Source organism: Astatotilapia calliptera, chromosome 22 (genome assembly GCF_964374335.1).
Source record: "Astatotilapia calliptera chromosome 22, fAstCal68.1, whole genome shotgun sequence".
Classification (NCBI taxonomy): Eukaryota; Metazoa; Chordata; class Actinopteri; order Cichliformes; family Cichlidae; genus Astatotilapia; species Astatotilapia calliptera.
In genome coordinates this window covers 25,617,917-25,637,504 of record NC_137442.1, presented here as the reverse complement: position 1 = coordinate 25,637,504, position 19,588 = coordinate 25,617,917, and the positions used below count along the sequence as shown (strand labels likewise).

Sequence of the window (19,588 nt, the reverse complement as noted above, 5' to 3'; positions counted from 1 at the left end):
CTTTTTAGCTGGTACTGAAACTCAGCTCTCACAAAAAGAAATGGCAGTATGGTGTACATTTTAGGACATCCGTCAGGTCTCAGACAAAAAGCTGTCAAGTGTCAGGTCTCAGACAAAAACTCGTCAGGTGTCAGGTCTGAGGTGTCAGGTCTCAGATGTCAGGGCCTCAATTGTCAGGACTCAGGTGTCAGGTCTCAGGTGTCAGCTCTCAGTTGTCAGTTCTCAGGTCTCAGGTGTCAGAACACAAGCTATCAGACAGAGAGAAGCCTCCTTCAGGTGGCGCTGTTGTCAGGTCCCAGCCAATGACTGTAACAAACATGGACGACGTGACAGCGTCAGTAGTTCATACGATGCTGTTTTATGTTCAAGGGGTCTCCTTTCTCATACGTTTGATTCTAATTACATTACATAATGCTGTGAAATTGGGGTGTGATGTAATTGTAACAGCATTGACTGGAAGCTGCAGTCACGCACAAACTTACGTATCTCTGTTCGGGAATGGGAGATAGAGCGGGGGTGCAGACAGGAGCTCCAGCGTTTACGTTACAAAACCATGACGACTGTTTTAATCTAACAGCCTGAGGTGTTCTTCAGTATACTGGACTACCCGACAGAAGGACCCGGCACCCCGCTGCACTTTTTCGGTAAGTTAAACGTGTTTGTAAGCTTATCCGTAACCACCGTTCTTAGCTAGGTCCTGAGACCTAGCTATAGTGATGTTCGATTCGTGAACGAATCATTCAATACTCGATAATTACTTTACTGACTCGTGAATCATGATTCACAAGCGCAACTGACTCAATGACTCATCTCTGTTGCTGTTAGCAAACTAATTCCATTAGTAGAAATATATCTAGCTTATAATTAAAATTGTGGGGAGAAAAAACAACAGCCAGTTTCTTAACAAAAACATCTCTGCTCTGAACTGGAAGAAAAAACCCTGAGTAGAAGCTCACATCAAGACAATAGCTCCTCGGTTCACAGTAGCATCTCTCAGCAAACATGCTAACAGCACATTTGAGTTACCCCTCCCTTGCTGTGCTGAATCGTAGCATAAGCGAATCACTCAGGACTCACTCACCCCCTCCCTCCTGGCTCACAGCTCAAACGAGTTGAACGAATCACTGACTCACTCACCCCCTCCCTTCCTGTGCTGAATCGTAGCATAGACGAATCACTCACTCACCCCTCCCTCCTGGCTTACAGATTCTTCTTCTTCTTGGTTGGCAACCAGTGTTGCCAACTTAGCGACTTTGTCGCTATATTTAGCGAGTTTTCAGAGTGAAAGCGCGTATTGCTTTTACTCTCAACAAGCAGCAGGTGCTGTAACGCAGTCAGTTCTTCTTTTACTCTTTTACTCTGTGATGGCCAAACCTGTGGCCACACTCTAAAGTCGGTAACTTTTGTATTTTCATTCTTCATTTGAACATAGTAATATATTTTAGTTGCCAATAACTTTATTGATTGGTTTGGATACATTTGTTCTATTTGTAAGCGCGCACATTTAGTTTACTTATGTATTCATACTACTTCATTTCTTTGCTTTCTGACTAACTTTTGTCTTTTTATTTCTTACCTGCCATCATCCCTGGGAGTTGCTGGACAAAAGCTGGTAGCCAGGGTTTGAAACCATTAAATATGAAGGAAGATAATTGGACCACACCACCACTTCCTGCTGAAGGGGGGAATGTGTGTTTTGTTTACTTTAAAAACAAAGTATTTGTATTTAATTAAATATTTGAGTTTAGGGTTTAATGGGGTTTTTGATTTTCTTCTTTGGTGTTTAGTTTATTAATACTGCATCGTTTGTGATTTATGATTGTGTTTGTTTGCTACCCCTCATGTGTCACAATGGTCTGATCAGCCATTATATATACCCTTGTATGTCATTTCATGTTAGGTCAATTATGTATGTTTGTAGCAGTCATTTGGTTTGTTAAGTTTGCAGTCGTTGCCTGAGTTCAGTTTTGTTTCTTTGACCTCTTTTATGAGCTCAACATTTATTACTCTTGTGAATATAATTTTTGGGGGTTAAATAAATGGAAACTATATTTTTCTAATAATTCCTGGGACGACTCCTGTTTTTCAACTCGGTCCATCACATACTCTTATGCTGTTTTGTGGATCACAAGGTTTAAAACTACTTATAAACACACACACACAAAGTAACTCCACCAGAGTGCCTATTTCGGGTCACTTTTGCCGGTCCAAGCCCAGGTAAAGGAGCAGGGTTGGAATTGTGACATTAAAAAAAAAACAATAATTGCTAAAAGAAATTTAATTTGTAGTTCTAAATAAACTCTAAATGCATTTAGGACATTTTTTACTCACTTTATGTCTCTTCCACGATGTTATTTCTCTCTCCAACAACATAGGTTACAATTAGATTAGCATGACCAATTATGCAAATTAGGCGATGACGTCATTTAGCAACTTCTAGCGACTTTTAGGACAACCAATAGCGATTTTCCTTACTGAGGAGTTGGCAACACTGTTGGCAACCAATGTTAAGGCGCATTACCGCCCCCTGGCTCACAGCTCAGTGCACATTTAGATGAGAAAATATATATTTGACACATTTAAGGAAAATATTAATAAAATAAAATAAAAAATAAATAAATGTTCCCTTTAGAATTTTTTTTGCTCTATAAAATAGTTGTTTTCTTTTACAATCATTCATCTTAGCAGTAGGATTTACATTAAAAGAGAAACAAACAAGTTTGAGTGAAAATATACATTTTTGCACTCTCTGGTTAACTGACTCAGTGACTCAAATGACTCAAGAAATCTGATTCACTTTGGTGAGTGACTCATTAAAACTCGATTCAGTAAAAAGAATCGAATTTACCATCACTACCTAGCTAAGATGAGCACTCTGCTGTCAGGGAAACTTGTTTTGTAAAGTCCGTTTAGCTCTTTTAGACTCAGGGGGTGAACAGAATTTGATTGACAGCGGTCTGGTACGTCTTCTCGGTATTAAAATGCGACTTCTAGAGGTCCCTGTTTCGGTTTTTGCCCTCAATGGTCAGGCTTTGCCCTCAGTCACCCATGAAACGGAACCTGTCTCATCAATTCTCTGGGGCAATCATCGCAAATTTCTCAGTTTTTTTGTTTTCGCGTCCCCTGATTCCCCTGTAGTCTTGGGCTATCCTTGGTTCGAGCGCCACAATCCCCATATCAACTGGGCCACCCGTCGTATAGAGAGTTGGAGTAGCCACTGTTTGTCACACTGTCTGCGGTCTGCTTTACCTCCCTCTGCGGCCGGTGCTCCCGAATCGACACAAAAAGATTTGGACCTGTCGTCTGTGCTGGAGGTCTATCATGATCTGAGGTCAGTTTTCAAACGTCGCGCTCTGTCTCTGCCTCCCCACCGGCCATATGACTGTTCTATTGAATTGTTGCCTGGAGCTTTGCTGCCTACTAATCGGCTGTACAACCTCTTCAGGCCGGAGAGGGCTGCCATGGAAGCCTATATTACGGAGTCTCTGGAGGCAGGCTTGATTCGGCCGTTCTCTTCACCCGTGGCTGCAGGGTTCTTTTTTGTAGGGAAAAAGGATGGATCTCTCAGACCTTATGTTGACTATTGTGGACTTATTTCCATCACTGTGAGGAATAAATATCCCCTTCCACTGCTTTCTTCCACCTTTGTTCCGTTACAGGAAGCGGTTGTCTTCACTAATTTGGACCTACGTAATGCGTATCACTTGGTATGCATACGTCAGTGGGATGAGTGGAAGACGTTCAACACTCCGCTGGGACATTATGAGTATATGGTAATGCCATTTGGACTGACTCTGATCAATGATGTGTTGCGGGACTTTTTGAACCATTTTGTCTTTGTCTATCTGGATGACATTCTCATTTTTTCCCGATCACTGGATGACCACGTACAGCAGGTGCGCTGTGTATTACAGTGGCTTCTGGAAAATAAACTGTTAGTGAAAGCTGAGAAATGTGTCTTCAAATGCGGGGTCAGTGTCCTTTTTGGGTTACGTACTGGAAAAGGGACAGCTCAGAGCCGACCCCTGTAAGCTTGAAGCCATTGTGAGTTGGCCGACCCCTTCCACACAATAGCAATTGCAGAGGTTTCTGGGATTCGCTAATTTTTATCGGCGGTTCATTAAGAATTTCAGTCGAGTTGTGCTTCCGCTTACTAGTTTGACATCTCCTGCTCGTGTTTTTCAGTGGACGGCGGAAGCCGAACGGGCTTTTTCACGGCTTAAGGAGCTGTTTTGCTCCGCTCCCGTCCTCGCCCACCCCGACGTGTTCAGACAGTTTGATGTTAAGGTTGATGCTTCCGATACCGGCGTGGGAGCCGTGCTGTCTCAGATTTCGCCGGACGATGGGCATCTCCACCTGGGCGCTTTTTTTTTAATTTTTTGTTTTTTTGCCTGTTCCGCTTGGATCTTTAGCCATCAGAATTGTTGTCTGAAGGCCAAGAAAGATGCCAATCGGCTTTACTTTACCAATTGGATCATCATGGCCTTGCCATATTGGTCCATTTGATTGACCTCAGAATTATGTATGTCCGCCATGTCCGCGCGCATCCTGCATTGGCTGCACACTGTGCGCTTTGCCTGTCATCCCGGCATTTATCGTATGGTGTCTTTGTCGAAACGGTCCTTTTCGTGGCCTTGGTTGGAGAGGGATGCGCGCGAGTATGTTGTGGCTTGCGAAGTTTGTGCGCGTTCTAAAAGCCGTCACCAGGCGCCTTCTGGGCTTTTGCATCCCCTGCCCGTCCCCAGTCACCCGTGGTCGCACATCGCTGTGGACTTCGTCACAGGGCTGCCGCGTTCCTCTGGTCACTCGGTCGTCCTTACCATCGTGGATAGATTCTCCAAGGCTGCCCATTTTGTTCCCTTGCCTAAACTCCCTTCCGCCCTTGAGACTGCTCGCTTACTCGGTGTTCATGTTTTTCGGTTGCATGGGATTCCCCAGGACATTGTGTCTGACAGGGGACCTCAGTTTGTGTCACGTGTGTGGAAGGGGTTTTGTGCTGCCTTGGGGGTGGGGGCGAGCCTCTCCTCGGGCTATCACCCACAGTCTAATCGACAAACTTAAAGGACGAACCAACAACTGGAATCCGCGCTCCGTTGTGTGGTTTTGGCTAATCCTGCTTCCTGGAGCTCTCATCTCTCCTGGATAGAATATGCGCATAACTCTCTCACCTGTTCTGTCCCCAGTTTCTCTCCGTTTGAGGTTTGTTTGGGTTATCAGCACCCACTGTTTCCTTCTAAGGAGGCGGAGGTTGTGGTCCCAGTGGTGCAGGACCACCTGCGCCGCAGCAGGAGGATTTGGCGTCAGACCAAGGCGGTGTTGCTTTAGACTGTGACACGAGCTCACTGTACGGTGGATCGGAGGAGATCCCCTGCTCCTCTATAATCCATGGGACAGAAGGTGTGGCTGTCGTCTGCAACTGTTCCTTTGAAATGTATGTCTAGAAAGCTGGTGCCCCGTTTTCTGGGTCCTTTCACTATTCAATGCTTCATTAATCCTGTATGTGTCAGACTGCAACTGCCCGCTTCCATGAGGATTCATCCTACTTTCCATGTTTCCCAGCTCAAACCTGTTTCTCGCAGCCCGTTGTGCCCCCCGTCCGATTCCCCCCCCCTCCCCCGCCCGCCGGAGTAGTGGATGGCATTTCTATCTATTCAGTCCGGCAGCTACTGGACATGCGCCGCTGGGGCCAGGGCTTTCAGTTTTTGGTGGACTGGGAGGGGTACGGGCCTGAGGATCAGTACTAGATTCCGAGTTCGTTTATTGAGGACCCTGATCTCATTGCTGACTTTTACAAGAGACATCCTGGTAAGCCCTTCCGGGGGCCGCCCGTTGAGGGGGGGGGGGACTATTAGGAGTTGGTAGGGTTTCTCTGGTGTGGTGTCATGGGTTTGCTTCCTTTTTCAGCACAGGTAGGTGGGACGGTGTCTCACAGGATGCTGTCACACCGGTGGTACATCAGACGTCATTTGATGGAGCGTTATTTAGGAGCAGCGCGACAGACATCTGGTGTCGGAGTATTGTTGCCTCCCTGAGTGGTAACGTGTTTGTTAATCTCTGCGGTGTGCACTACAGCCAACCCATGTTTTGGATTTTGTCTGCTTACCTGTTGTCCTGTATCCTTAGCCGGATCCATCACCCGCTTGCCTGTCAGCTGCTGGTAAAGCCGTATTTCCGGGATCACTTCAAACATCAATCGCATCTTTACCTTCGCATCCTGGAGATTCTCGCCCAAACCTGTACTGCCAGTGTGAGAAGTGAGCTCTCCAACTCTCCCCATGTTTATTGCCGCTTTTTACTGATTGTTTGGTATCTCCAAACCGTCCAAAGACATGCAGCTTGTGGGGATAGGTTAATTGGACAATCCAAATTGCCACTAGGTGTGAATGTGCGAGTGAATGTGAGTGTGAATGGTTGTCTGTCCCTATGTGTTAGCCCTGCGACAGACTGGCGACCTGTCCAGGGTGTACCCCGCCTTTCGCCCTATGACAGCTGGGATAGGCTCCAGCGCCCCCCGCGACCCTGAAAAGGATAAGCGGAAGCGAATGGATGGATGGATGGATGTTTGGTATCTTCCCCTAAAATTTCGTTTTCCTTTTTCTCGTAGATCAACCCTGTGTGTGCCGATTATACCTTTCCCTCCGAGTGCGTGTCAGCCCCCTTTCCTGGTTTCCCTCCGTTTATTTATCACTGTACATAATCTCCCACCCTGTGTAAATAATCCAGACACTGTAAATAAAGAGCACTTTCTGCATTCCCTGCGTTTGTTCTGCCATAGAGTCCATTCGTTCAGCCTAACAGACAAGCCCTGGGAATCTTTAAGAGAGAATGTGCAACTAACTTTCTTATGTATGTCTAATTGTGTGAAGTTGACACATGGCAAGGGCCATGTGGCAAATGAGGATTTTCTGGGGAGGCTTAAATTACAGGTGGAAAAAGGTAAAGTGATGGAAGAAGAAAATGAGATGCAGATGCAGACTGAGGCTATGAGAGAGGCGACAAGAGGATCAGTGAGGGGTGGAGACCACCTCCAGCTGACGACCCGCAGAGAGCTGTACCACTGGGCTTCCTAGAGAGCATCAACAGGAGATGGTGGACAACAGAATGGTTATCTGAAGGATAAGGGGAGCATGCCAAGCTCCAACCGAAAGCACAGAGGAAGTTCAGGGATGGCATCATGATTCTGTAAACAACACAGAAAACAGATGCTATGGCGGTGACAGGAACTGACTGACGGCAATTTCTCAAAGATTATCACCTAATGTTTTTTCGCTGTGCCATACAGAGGTTGACACTCTACAGAGGGTCTTCCTTTGTGTCATTGTTGTTGTCATTTGCATTATGAACACTTCTACAAGACTGCTGCTGAAATTTTGAGCCATGGACGTGGTCATGACTCAACAGGAGGGAGCAGCATAACAGCAGTAAAACAACTGGATCCAATTTCCTTTTAAAAATAACATTGCTGAAAGATCAACATGGATTCACCAGAGTCACTGCAAGAAGATCACGCACCTTGACGCTGAGCCCGAGTCCAACTACAAAGGGGGAAGAAAGCCTCTAGGACCTTCCATCTCAAACCCGGTGAAGAAACCAATGACTCCCTTACCTTTAGTCAGCAACAAGGATGACAGCGTGGCTGAAAGTATTCCTGTTCGTGACGACAGCTGAAGCACTATGGGACCGAGGAAGCCACACTCAATAACCTCATGGCTATTCTACGAACTTTTGGTGGCAGATGATGAACACCACGGCGCACCTTAACAACAAGATGGACTGCTACGTATGTGCCCACATGCCACTATCCACTCACAGCTCTGGATTATGGCCGTATAACATTCTTGCTAACCGCATCCCAAGGTGGGGTGTGTAAGCTAATTGGTGAGACATGTTGCACATTCATTCCAGACGAATACTCCACTGGCAGCGACATCTATGAGGACCTACAGAACTTAACCGTGCTGCAAAGGCATGTGGCAGACCACACACCATGAGCCTCAACACAGGATTGGCTCGCATGGCTGACTTCTGGACCTTGGTAGCACATGCTACTGTAGATTGTGACCCCAGTATTTGTTGTTTTAGTTCTTATGTTTATTGCTGTGACCTGTATTCTCCCCTGCATAAAAAGCATGATACAAAGGATGGTGACTAATACCTTTATTTACTACACATTTGCCCAGGAGGACCCAAAGAAGGACATGGAAGATTGCATTTAAATGAAGTAAGCATTGAAAATGCACCTGAAAGTGATGCTGTACTGATAATTGAAAACACAAGCTTTTAAAATGTCAAACAGGAGGGAATAATGTTAGCAACCTACAACACATACATTAAACCTATTTAAAAAGCTACACATTGCCATTTAAAAAGCTAGAATGCTTTTGTTTGCTCCCGAACCCAACAACAAGATCATGTTGATCCAACACATCTCTTCCTTAGGCTGACTGAACTGTGGGAGCACACTGCCTCCGATCCAGAGCTACAGAAACTGAGCACTGTCACAATGAAGGCCTGGCCTTGCAGACAAACTCAGCTGCTCACAGAAATTCGTGAATACTACCCATATCAAATAAACTCCCCCTTGAAGATGACATTGTCAAGAAAGGCCTGAAGACAGTGATCCCAAAGTCTTTACAAAAGGATTAAATCACTGTCCTCCACAGAGGGCACCCAGACACAGAAGCTACTAAACGCAGGGCCCATGCTATCATGTTTTGGCCCACAATAACTGAAGATATAGGGCAAGAAACAATTGCGTGTCCGGTGTGCAACAGTACCAGGCCACATAAACAAAAAGAGCCACTCAAGCTCACACACTAGGTTCTCCAGCTGAAAGGCTCATGTCAAGGCAAACATGCACTATCATGCAACATCTGCTGGTTCCCAGGCCCAAAAGCAACACAGCTGTTAAGACAAGCCTAGTTCATAAGCGCCATGCACAAAAGAAATGCTATGACAACTCCAGCAGACCACTCCGTCCCCTCGTGCTAAGTGAGGTTGTGAGGATGCAAACGCATCATGGACATGACTCCTTAGGGACTAATAAGAAATCCAGATCATACATTGTCCAGTCAGGAGGCGGAGAGTATAGGCGGAACCGCAGGCATGTCCTCCCAGTCCCTGAAGCACCACCACAACACAGAGATTCCCACGATGACTCTACCGTGGTCCAACCATCAACCGCCTGTTCCCCAGAGCACAAAGAAAACGAAATCCATGGAAACTACATGTAACGTGATGTTGACAAGGTCAAATGTTAAATGTTTACTATATTCTTACCAATGACAGTTCCAGGTTTGAAGTGAATGGTTAATGTCCAGGCTATAATGTTGTGGATTAGAATCTGTTGTTTATACAGTCTTAACCTAAAGAAAGGGGACATAGAACATCTGACTGGTATTGTTTAATAATGGGGGTTGAATAGGGTCCCGAAAAGCGCTATATAAATGCAATCCATTATTATTATTATTATTACCTGTTCAGAATAGTGCACTGCGCATGCATGCAGTAAGAAGACGCTGGAGTCAAGCTGCTTGCATGTAATGCCTGCTCAGTTACCCATTAAACAAAGCTTGCAAGGAATCACAAATCCAGCGTCTTTACTAAACATCAAACATTGTCCTTTGAGATTTTAACATAAGACTGAGGATGATATAAGACTAAAGATTTAAACAGTTTTAGATCCATTACACTCACTGAGCACTCTACAGCCTGGTAACACATAAACTTTAAATAAAAACTAGTGTAATTTGTTCTTTTCATGTAATAACATCGTTCACATTATGATCAACAGCTAGATTCACAGTTAAGTAAACCTAATGAGGGAGACCATCAGGACCAAGCTGGGTTTCCTGGGTCCAGAGGTTTGGAGAAACTTCCTCCCTTTCTTTTATCACAGCTGTCCTGTGCCAGATGTTCTGTTGACCCACTGAGAGAGGCATAATTTCAGAAACATCAGAAAGACTAAAGCTCATTGCATAGATCAATGATCTTCACCATTGATCTCTACAGCTCCCTCAGAGGGAAATCTTCAGAGCTTCACTGTTGGCTCGCTCCAGAAAATGGATAAACCAAGTTTCATGAACAAGCGTGATGGACACCTTTGCTTTGTGTAATGTTAGAAGTACTCAGATAATCTTCAGAGGCTCTGGACTTTTACATAAAAATATTATATTCAGTCCTGTAGAAAGTTATATATTTAAATATACATTATCCTGTCTGGTTACTCTGGAGCTGTACTTTTTCAGTTTTATGTCAGTAAAGAAGTTCAATCCGTACTTCAACTTTTACTGAAGCTTTATTTTAACACAAGTATCTGTACTTCTACTGAAGTAAATATTGCCTGTAAATTTGCCACCTGTGGTATTAATCTGAATAATACACTTCTGATTTAAGTCAAAATCAGAGCTGACTTTGGTTGCAGCTGATTAGCTCAGTGTCAGGGTTACTGGTTTTCTTCCCAGCTTGCATTTGTCCTACCTGCAGAGGGGGAGTTCCAGGACTGAAGTTAGGTAAATGGCTGTCAGCTCTCTGCAGAGAGATGCAGACCAGCAGCAGAAACACAGAGAATTCACTAAGCTTCATCTACAATTTCATCAGGTGATTAATAAATCTTGACAACCCACAAATGCCTTGTCTTCTTCTGTGAAAACAAAAGACTGAAGCAGACAATAACTGAAGAGAGATTCAGTAATCCTCTTAGCCTGCTTTAAGAGTCACATGACTAGAGGATGACATCACACTGACGCGCCAATCACTGATGGACATTTCACTGTTACTGCATCACAGTCACTGATGGACCTCTGACCCCCTTATTAATCAGTTGCCTACAGAACATCTGTTTAAATAAAGCTTTATTTTAGAAAGAGGCTTTATATGAGGCTCCTTTTTTCCAAGAAAGATGTACAGGTCTTTTTCTACACAGAACCATACACCTGTGTGTACCTAGGTGTATGTTTTCTTTCTTATTGGTGTTTATCTTTATTTGCTCTTTGCTTCACTGCATAATGAAAAGCAGTTTAATTAACTGCATTTTCATTACTTGCTGCAGCCCACTTCTGTTGCTGAAAAAAAGTGTGTAAACTTATTTTAAACTAAAACATTTTTAGTCTTACTTAGACCTTTTCAAGAATCCAGGGTTGTAGTTTTTGTGTTGAGCAGGAGTTCCTATCGGCTGTAACAGTGAACTCGTTGTATCAGCCCCTGAAGGAGTTTCAAATTATCTGACATAATAGATTTGGCCCACTGCTGTCTCAGGGAGTGAATGGTGAATGGTCACTGAAGGCAGCAGTGACTCTGCACACTTAGATCTATTTTGGACTCGGACCACTCCTACCGTCTGCTATGAAATTTATCTCAATGACTGGACTTCACTTCAGTTCTGCTCTTAAACCAAGAATGTTACAGGACTCAGAGCAGCTTTGAAGTTAATCTCCAAGAATGAAGGGACTAACTGTCCCACAAACTCAGAATACACCTAACATTTAGAAATTTCATGTACCATAATAATAATGTTGCAGTGTTCACACCTATTTACACACAAGGCAAAGTGTCATCAAGTATTTAAAACTATGATTTATTGGTGACACAGAGCAGACTGATCAGCTGAACACATACAGTCTTACAGATTTACACTGAATTATGTATTACATAGTATCAGTCAGAATGTTTTTATCATTGCACTCTGGCTTGTTCACTAATATATTTCTTATCAGGTTTATTGATTCCTCCTTAACTAAAACTTACTCTCTGCAGTAGGGGGTGGGGTCTTAAATAACTTTCAGCATTAGAGACAGGGGCGATTTTAGCCCATTTTTAGGGGTGCTTAAGCACCCCCAAAAGGAATCAAAGCACCCCCAAAGATTTCTTACTTTTTTTGACAATATTTGCTCTTTGTGTGACACATTACTAAAAATATAAAAAGCATACAGTACTGTACTTGTTTGAGACGTAACATTTTAACAACAAAAGTATAGATAACCCCCCCCCCCCCCCTCCCAAAATGGTTTGTTCCAGCTCTCCCCTACTCTGGCTCTAGCGCCGTTGCTGCCAGAGATGGTGGCTGAGACGCAGCGGAGTGGAGGTTTAAGTGCCTGGCTTAAAACAGGACATATTAGCTGCATTTAACCTTCAGTTACTCTTTATATAGTTAGGTAGGAGTCAGACCATGTTTCTTTTTAGCTGAAAAGCATTACACCAGGTAACCTGCAGTGTTGAAAACGTGTTTTCCGACAATGTTAGCTACCCTACAATCCGTCCTGCTCTGTAGTAAAATCAGCGACATTTGACCGTCCTGTTGCTCCCATTGAAATGTATACAGCCTATTTAAAATCTAAAACTTAAAATTGTCCGCAGCCTACTTTTGGTTACCACTGTCCTGTTTGAAATGGATACTAACTAGCTAACTGACTGAATGCCCATTAACCTTATAAACTCCTGGTGTGTGTGTGTGTGTGTGTGTGTGTGTACAGAGAGACAGCCAGGTTCATAATGGATATAAGGAAGTTTTTCCAAAAAAAGGAGCCACATTCAGGTAAAAGTGTAAAATCAAATGATCCGTCATTCAAGAATAATGTTGGATCAGTGTTTCAATGTTTATATCTTTTATTAGATGTTCATGTGGTTATTTGCCTTTTTGTTGAAAGTAGACTGAGAGAAGACTTTTTGTTAGTGATCTTATTAGAATTTTTTTCATATTAATGTAATTTTTCATCTAATTGAATACAATCTGTGTATGATTGTCAGTCCAAAGAGGGAGAGAGGAAAGAGGGAACATGAGGAGAAAGTACAAGGTCAGGAAGAACCAGGTAAGAAAACAGACAGGGAACAGTGACAGGCACAACAGAAACTGTTAAACTGACAAAGAGAAAAAACCTGATTTTACTCACACAATCTGGAAGTTGTGTCCTCCCTATATTAAAGCTGCTATACAGAATCTGCAAAACAAACTGGGTTGAAACATTTTTGACCCTCTTTAACAACATTCCAACATAACATTATCATTGATTGGGGAGATTAAAATTAATGATATATTTTTATGTGGTTCAGCCACAACTCTACTAAAACCTCAGCCGCAGTACATACATTACATTTGCACTCTATCAGAAAGTGCCAAACAGCCCTGGTGGAGTGAGGAGCTTTAAAGAGAAGCAGATGCTCTGTTTATATTCTAAAAATGTTTTAAGCTTGTTTCAAAGATTCTGTACAGCAGCTTTAAATGTTTTCCAAAAGCACACATACACTTAACTTATCAGTGTTTCTCAAACATTTTACAGTGTGTACCACCTGAGAAAAATGTCAAGCTCTCCTAAGTACTGCTATGAAAGCATGAAAGTCATAAATCTTACAACACAAAATTAGTATTATTAAATTAGTTTCTGCAATAAAGATTTTTTTCATACATTGTATACATTCTACCACAGGCAAAGTTGCCTCCATTTTTATAGTTTTTATTAATATTTTGTAATAATTTATTTGTAATAATTTATTCTGTTTTGGGAGTGTTTTTTATGTATTTGTATTATATTATACATACACATTAAAAGTGAATATCTGTCCAAAAAATGCACTCAGTTTACTTTTTACTCACAATGAGCATCATTCATTATTCTCCCCCAGTAATTAAGGTTAGGATATGTATTTTTTTCTATCCCAATCCATTCTTCTTTTGCAGCATTTAAATAACCCTTATCAGATTTGATGGTTTTGTTACAGACTTTTCAAAAAAGTGTTTTGCTTTTCTTTCACAAATGTGGGGATTAAATTGTGTTAAAATGTACAAAACAGTGATGTCATGTTTTGTGATGAGGACCCAGGGACAGAGAGACTTGATGAATTTAAGAATCTTATGATTTAATAAAGAAATTTGCAGACTTGCACAGAGATGGTAAAATTATGATGACTGATAACGGAGACGAAGATAACAGACGATGAGGACAGGGAGGAACAGGGGTTTAAGTGCACCAAGGAGACAGTCAGAGAGAACTCGGGACAATATTTAAGGATGCAGGGACTGACAGAGACAGGTTTATCTTGCCTGGCTGGGCAGCTCTCTGGGTGCTCAGCACCCCCAAAGTTCTGATCCTAGAACCGCCCCTGATTAGAGATGAAAAAAAAAAAAAAACACGACAAGAAACCCATTAATTGATCCATTAATTACTTGCACATGGTGTTACTATTGTGCTCTGGATCTTCTGGCTTCACAGAGTAACATGAGAAGAAAAGCAGTTCTCACACTCTGAAGGCCAATTCCATCTTCTCCATCACTTCCTCTTTAAAGCTACTCTACCCACCAAGCACCATCCACCATCAAATCAGGAGACTGGTGATTATTATATGAGGTAGTGAAAGTTTGTTTAATTAATGTTGAGGCTACAGATGAATCTTTTCTATTCTGTGTGGATTCGCATGTTAACCCTCAGGTCAGACTTAGAGCTGAATGTTTTTCCACATTCTGAGCAGCCAAAGGATTTCTACCATGTGTGAATACTCAGGAGTTGTTTCAAATTTCCAAAGAGGCCAAATGTCTTGCCACACAGGGCAACTGAGTGGTTTCTCTCCTGTGTAGCTTTTTTTGTAGTGATGGGTCGGTCGCAAACGAAATGGCTCTTAGAGCTGACTCTTTGAAGTGAACGATGCAAGCCGTGGGTTTTTTTTTTCTTTCTCTTACCCTCTCTCTCACTTTTTTTCGCTTCACGCTGCACGTCACTCTTGTGTTTCTGCTGAGCAGAGACGGGAGGGGCGCAAACATAGCTGGACTGGCCATCGGGCATACCGGGCATTTGCCCGGTGGGCCGATGGTAATTTTTCGTTTTAAATGGGCCGATGTTTTGTTGTTGTTGTCTTTCTTTTCCGTAACCGTGTAAACAGTGAAAGGTGGCAGATTGGACAGATGCTGGCAAACGTGTAAAAATAACTCAATTGTTTGGTAGTGGCTATGGTGGAGCTTTCACAGATTCAGTAAAATTAGCAAGTGGTGGAGGCCAGCAGGTGGATGGGGGAAAGGGGAGGCGGAGGAGGAGGAGGAGAGACCCAAGGCGGCCGCCGGTCCGACTGTCAGGTGAAATGAGCTTCAGGTAAGAAGTTATGACCTGCAGGCTATCTGGGTCAGATATAAACCAAGTTTAGGTGGAGTTTATTTTCGTTGTGCTAACTTTTTACAGTCAGTTACAATAACTCGTACTGCGTACTAGCTAGCATGATGGAGTTTCGATACAGTTGGGCGGGTGCTATGATGTTACTGGTGAACTTTATTTTATTCATAAGGTTAGTTAGTCGAGTTGCCTATACCTCTGGTATTCAGAGTTAATATTACGTGTTTTGTATTGAGCTGAAAATAAACGCGATTTGTTCTGTACTTCAGCTACAATAAAAAAAAAGACAAAAAGCTGGATTTATTCTGTCTTTATGCTGTCAGCTGCCTCTTCTCTCATTCTCCCCCCTCCCTCTCCTGCTGCTACTTCAATCATGAAACTGATCAATGATCAGCGTTTCTGCCGCAAGTCCCGTCTCTCTTGCTTGTTTATCTCCCGCTTTGTGCCAGAAAGAGGAAACTAGCGGAGGTCGCGTTAAACAGCAGAAGCACCTTTAAACTGACAGCTGGTAACTGTGCAATGGCGGGTCTAGCAAAGTTTTGCCAGGGGGGCCAGGTAGGGCATTAACAGGGAGAGGGGGGCACAAAGAAATACTTTTCTTTCTTATTCTCATTTAAAATTTCAAGCTTTTAACAAATAATTATCCGAATCTTACAACCAAAGTTTTCATCTGATGTCAAATTTATAGAAATTCATTATTGTACATAGTAAGTTTTTTTCAGGGTCCCAACATAATTACTTCAGAAGAAAGTACTGTACATGATGCCAGTATTTTCCCACATTTTCTAGATACTGTACTAGTACTTTGTGTAAAATGCCATCAAAAAGTCAGTTAAGTTTTATTCTTTCTCACCTGTCTTTCTGTCTCCATTCACTTTTTAAAGGTTGCCATGTTAGAAAAAATATTTTGCCCTGCCATGCTGTTTATTGATATGGTAAATAAATAGTTTATGAAAATAGCACTAAATCTGTCAATTATTATTTTTAATATTCAGTAATGGTCATGTCTTACATCTAGTCTTTTCTGTCTTAATGTCAGGTTTCCACCATATGTTGTAGATAGTTCAGGAAGTTAACTCAACCAAGCAGTCTTTGGGTTTCGGCTAAGTACTGTTTAGAATACCAGAATGGGGAGGATGGTGTAGGTTTAAGTTTATTAGATTGATACATATGTACCAACAAGACAGTGTACATCACTGTCACAACAACGTTTGTTTTCATTCAAAGGCTTTATGGTTTTTCCTGTAATACCTGGTGGGCTGGTCTCTAGTCAAAATGCCCGGGCTGATTTTTTGTCCCAGTCCAGCCCTGCGCTTAGGCACCGTGTTTCCTGCCACGTCATTCGGGGCGACTGGAATCGATAAGGGAATCGTTTGCAAAAATGGCAAACAATTCCAAGGAATTGAAACAGTGGGAACCGGTTCTCAACAGGAACTGGGTTTCGATACCCATCCCTATTAGTGACCAGTGTTGGTCAAGTTACTTGAAAAAAGTAATCAGTAATTAATTACTGATTACTTCCCCAAAAAAGTAATCCCGTTATTTTACTGATTACTTATTTTCAAAAGTAATTAATTGCTTAGTTACTTAGTTACTTTTTAAAAACACGATTTACAACCTGAATAGGTGATAAAGTGATAGATCTTTCAGCCCAATTCTACTTATTCTACATAATCCATCATACAAAATGTAATCAAATGGAAAAGTCTCTTTTTAAAACTTGTTTTATTAGTTTTAATCTTTTAACTTTATGCATTGAGCAAAAAATGTAATTATATGCAACATTCTCTGACTGGAAGAAATTTGTTTAATATTCAAACCTATTTTCTGCACATTCCAGCACATAAAATAAATAAATATATATATATATATATTTATTTATTTATATATATATATATATATATATATATATATATATATATAAATATATATATATATATATATATATATATATAAATATATATATATATATATATATATATATATATATATATATATATATATATATATATATATATATATATTTGTGTTTACACTCACTCTTTGAGATGCAAGTAAAGCACAGCAGAAAATAAATAACATCAAAGACTCAGCGGTCCTGTTGCTCTATTTTCACCTGTAAAGCAGGAGTAGGGCAGGTGGAGGTTTACCCTGGTGCAGGTGTGCCGCAGCGGTCAGTGGAAGAATCCGCGAGTTTCTCTGTGAGTTTCCCATTACGTGGTAGCGCACTCAGTGCTTGCTTGGAAGTTTAGGAGTTTTTTCGCTGTAAAAAGAAGTTTTCTTCCCACGCACAACGGATGCTAATGTTTTTGTCACTTTTTATGGAATCAAACTCAAAGTAAGGTCAGTACTTCCACGCTTTAAACGCTGCACGCTCACATTCTCTCCCGCACTCGATATATTATCCATTGTTGCTCTGCACACAGCTGTTGTCACAAACGTCGCACTTGCTTACGTCACTGTCATGAGACATTCTCGCAAAAAATCACGGTTTTAGTAACGCAGCGTTCCTACGGGAAAGTAACGGTAATCTAATTACCGTTTTTGCAATAGTAATCCCTTACTTTACTCGTTACCTGAAAAAAGTAATCGGATTACAGAAACTGAGAAAACCACTGATAAAGGTATCAGTTTAAAAGGTATACATTGCCCCGTCCTTCAGTTATCGCATAAGAACATTTTCAGAAAACTTGACCTCTGACTTTTACCTTGAGGTTGAGAAAAATCATAATTACTTCTTTCTTGAGTTATCACATTCACAAGATTTACAGAAACCTAAAAAGTGCTTCAGTAAATATATTGTTATTGTGCAGGAGCATCACAAGCATTTAAGTTTTTGAGAAAAACATGTCAAATTGTGAATGTGAGTATGAGCACACAGAAAGGAGATGATAGTGGACATGAACAAGAAGAAGAGGCCTCGCCAGCCGCTGTTTATCCAGGAGAATGAAGTGGAGAGGGTGAGCAGCTTTTGGCACCTCAGCTTTCACATCAGTGAGGACCTCACTTGGACACTGAACACCACACAGCTGGTCAAGAAGGCTCAGCAGCGGCTGTATTTCCTGAGGAGGCTGAGGAAATTTGGTATGTTGGCCAAGATCCTCAGCAGCTTCTACAGCTGCACTGTGGAGAGCACATTGACCAGCCGCATCACTGCATGGTATGGCAGAACTACTGCTATGGATCGCAAACGCCTGCAGAGAGTGATAACAACTGCGGAGAAGATCATCAGGACTCTGCTGCCCTCTCTGCAGAGCATCTACCATCGCAGACTCCAGAGGAGACCTGCCTCCACCCACAAAGACCCCACACACCCTCAACACGAACTGTTCACACTTCTGCCCTCGAGACGAAGGTTTAGAAGTGTGAAATCCAGAATGTCCCGACTCAACAACTCCTTCAGCCCCACTGCTATCAGACTCCTGAACAGCTGACGTAACTCAACTGCAATTTGCACAACAGGGGACGTTGCACACTAAGTTCATTTTGCACATTAAGCTCCTTTGTACATCCATCTACATTGACATCTGCATACCTCACTTGTCTACACTTATTTTTGTACTTGTGTTTTTATCTTTCGTTATTTTTATCCTTATTTTTATCTTTATTTATCTTCATATTTTTTCTTATTTTTATACTTATCTTGTTCCTTTAACCCTTACCCTAACTTGGCATTTGCGTATGGACAGGAAAGGAAGAATTTCATTGCACAGAGAAATGCTATTTCTTCTGTATACATGACAATAAACACTCTGAATCTTGAATCTTTGAACAACTCGCTCGAGGAAATGACACACAGTCAGGATTTCTTTGATTCTTTATTTAACGTGAAACATTGCCAGCTTGGGGAAAAAACACAGGGTGATCCTGAGATTTAAGGAACAAACAGCAGCTTCAGATAAGACTTTCTGGTAGCTGAGATCAGCACCGTGTTAAGGACAAACACTTTGACCAGACTTTTGTGCGTGTACATTTTTATCCACAAAGTTCTTAAAAGGGTGCAAAACCCATCAGAGTATGGATGACATGTAACAGTAAAAGACACTGAATTTTAGGTTAGATTTAAGATTTCCAACAAAGACATAACACAGCCACAAAAATAAAAGGGTTAAAGTATTTAACAAAAAAATCGAAATGATCTTTAAAAACAGCTGTTTGTATCAAGTTATGTCACATTTTCTCAAATAAAATTAATATAATAAAGTAAAATAGACATTAATTCAAATAAAAAATTAAGTATAAAATATAAGAAAATGTTTGGTTTGTAGTGCCACCTTTTGTGTAGGAACACATGAGTAAAAATGTCATTGATCCAGCGTTGATGAGTCATATCAAGAAGTCAAAGCCTTTATGCCTTAGACTTTATGGACGCAGCTTTTTGTCGTTAATTTCTGAACTCGTGTGCTGCTTTTCCCTAACTCAGTAAGCCGTTGTAGAAATGACAAAATAAAGTAAATAGTGCACAGCGTGCGGTTGCTTTTTGTTACCCACTGATC

At 41.8% G+C, this 19,588-nt stretch overlaps 1 long non-coding RNA gene across 1 annotated transcript; it reads left to right on the top strand.

Moving 5' to 3' along the window:
• The first annotated feature begins 12,063 nt into the window (after positions 1-12,063).
• LOC145423748 (uncharacterized) lies at positions 12,064-13,064 on the top strand. The gene is made up of 3 exons (XR_013904791.1): positions 12,064-12,199; positions 12,471-12,532; positions 12,745-13,064. It is a non-coding gene; the product is annotated as an uncharacterized LOC145423748 (long non-coding RNA).
• Positions 13,065-19,588: the final 6,524 nt, after the last annotated feature.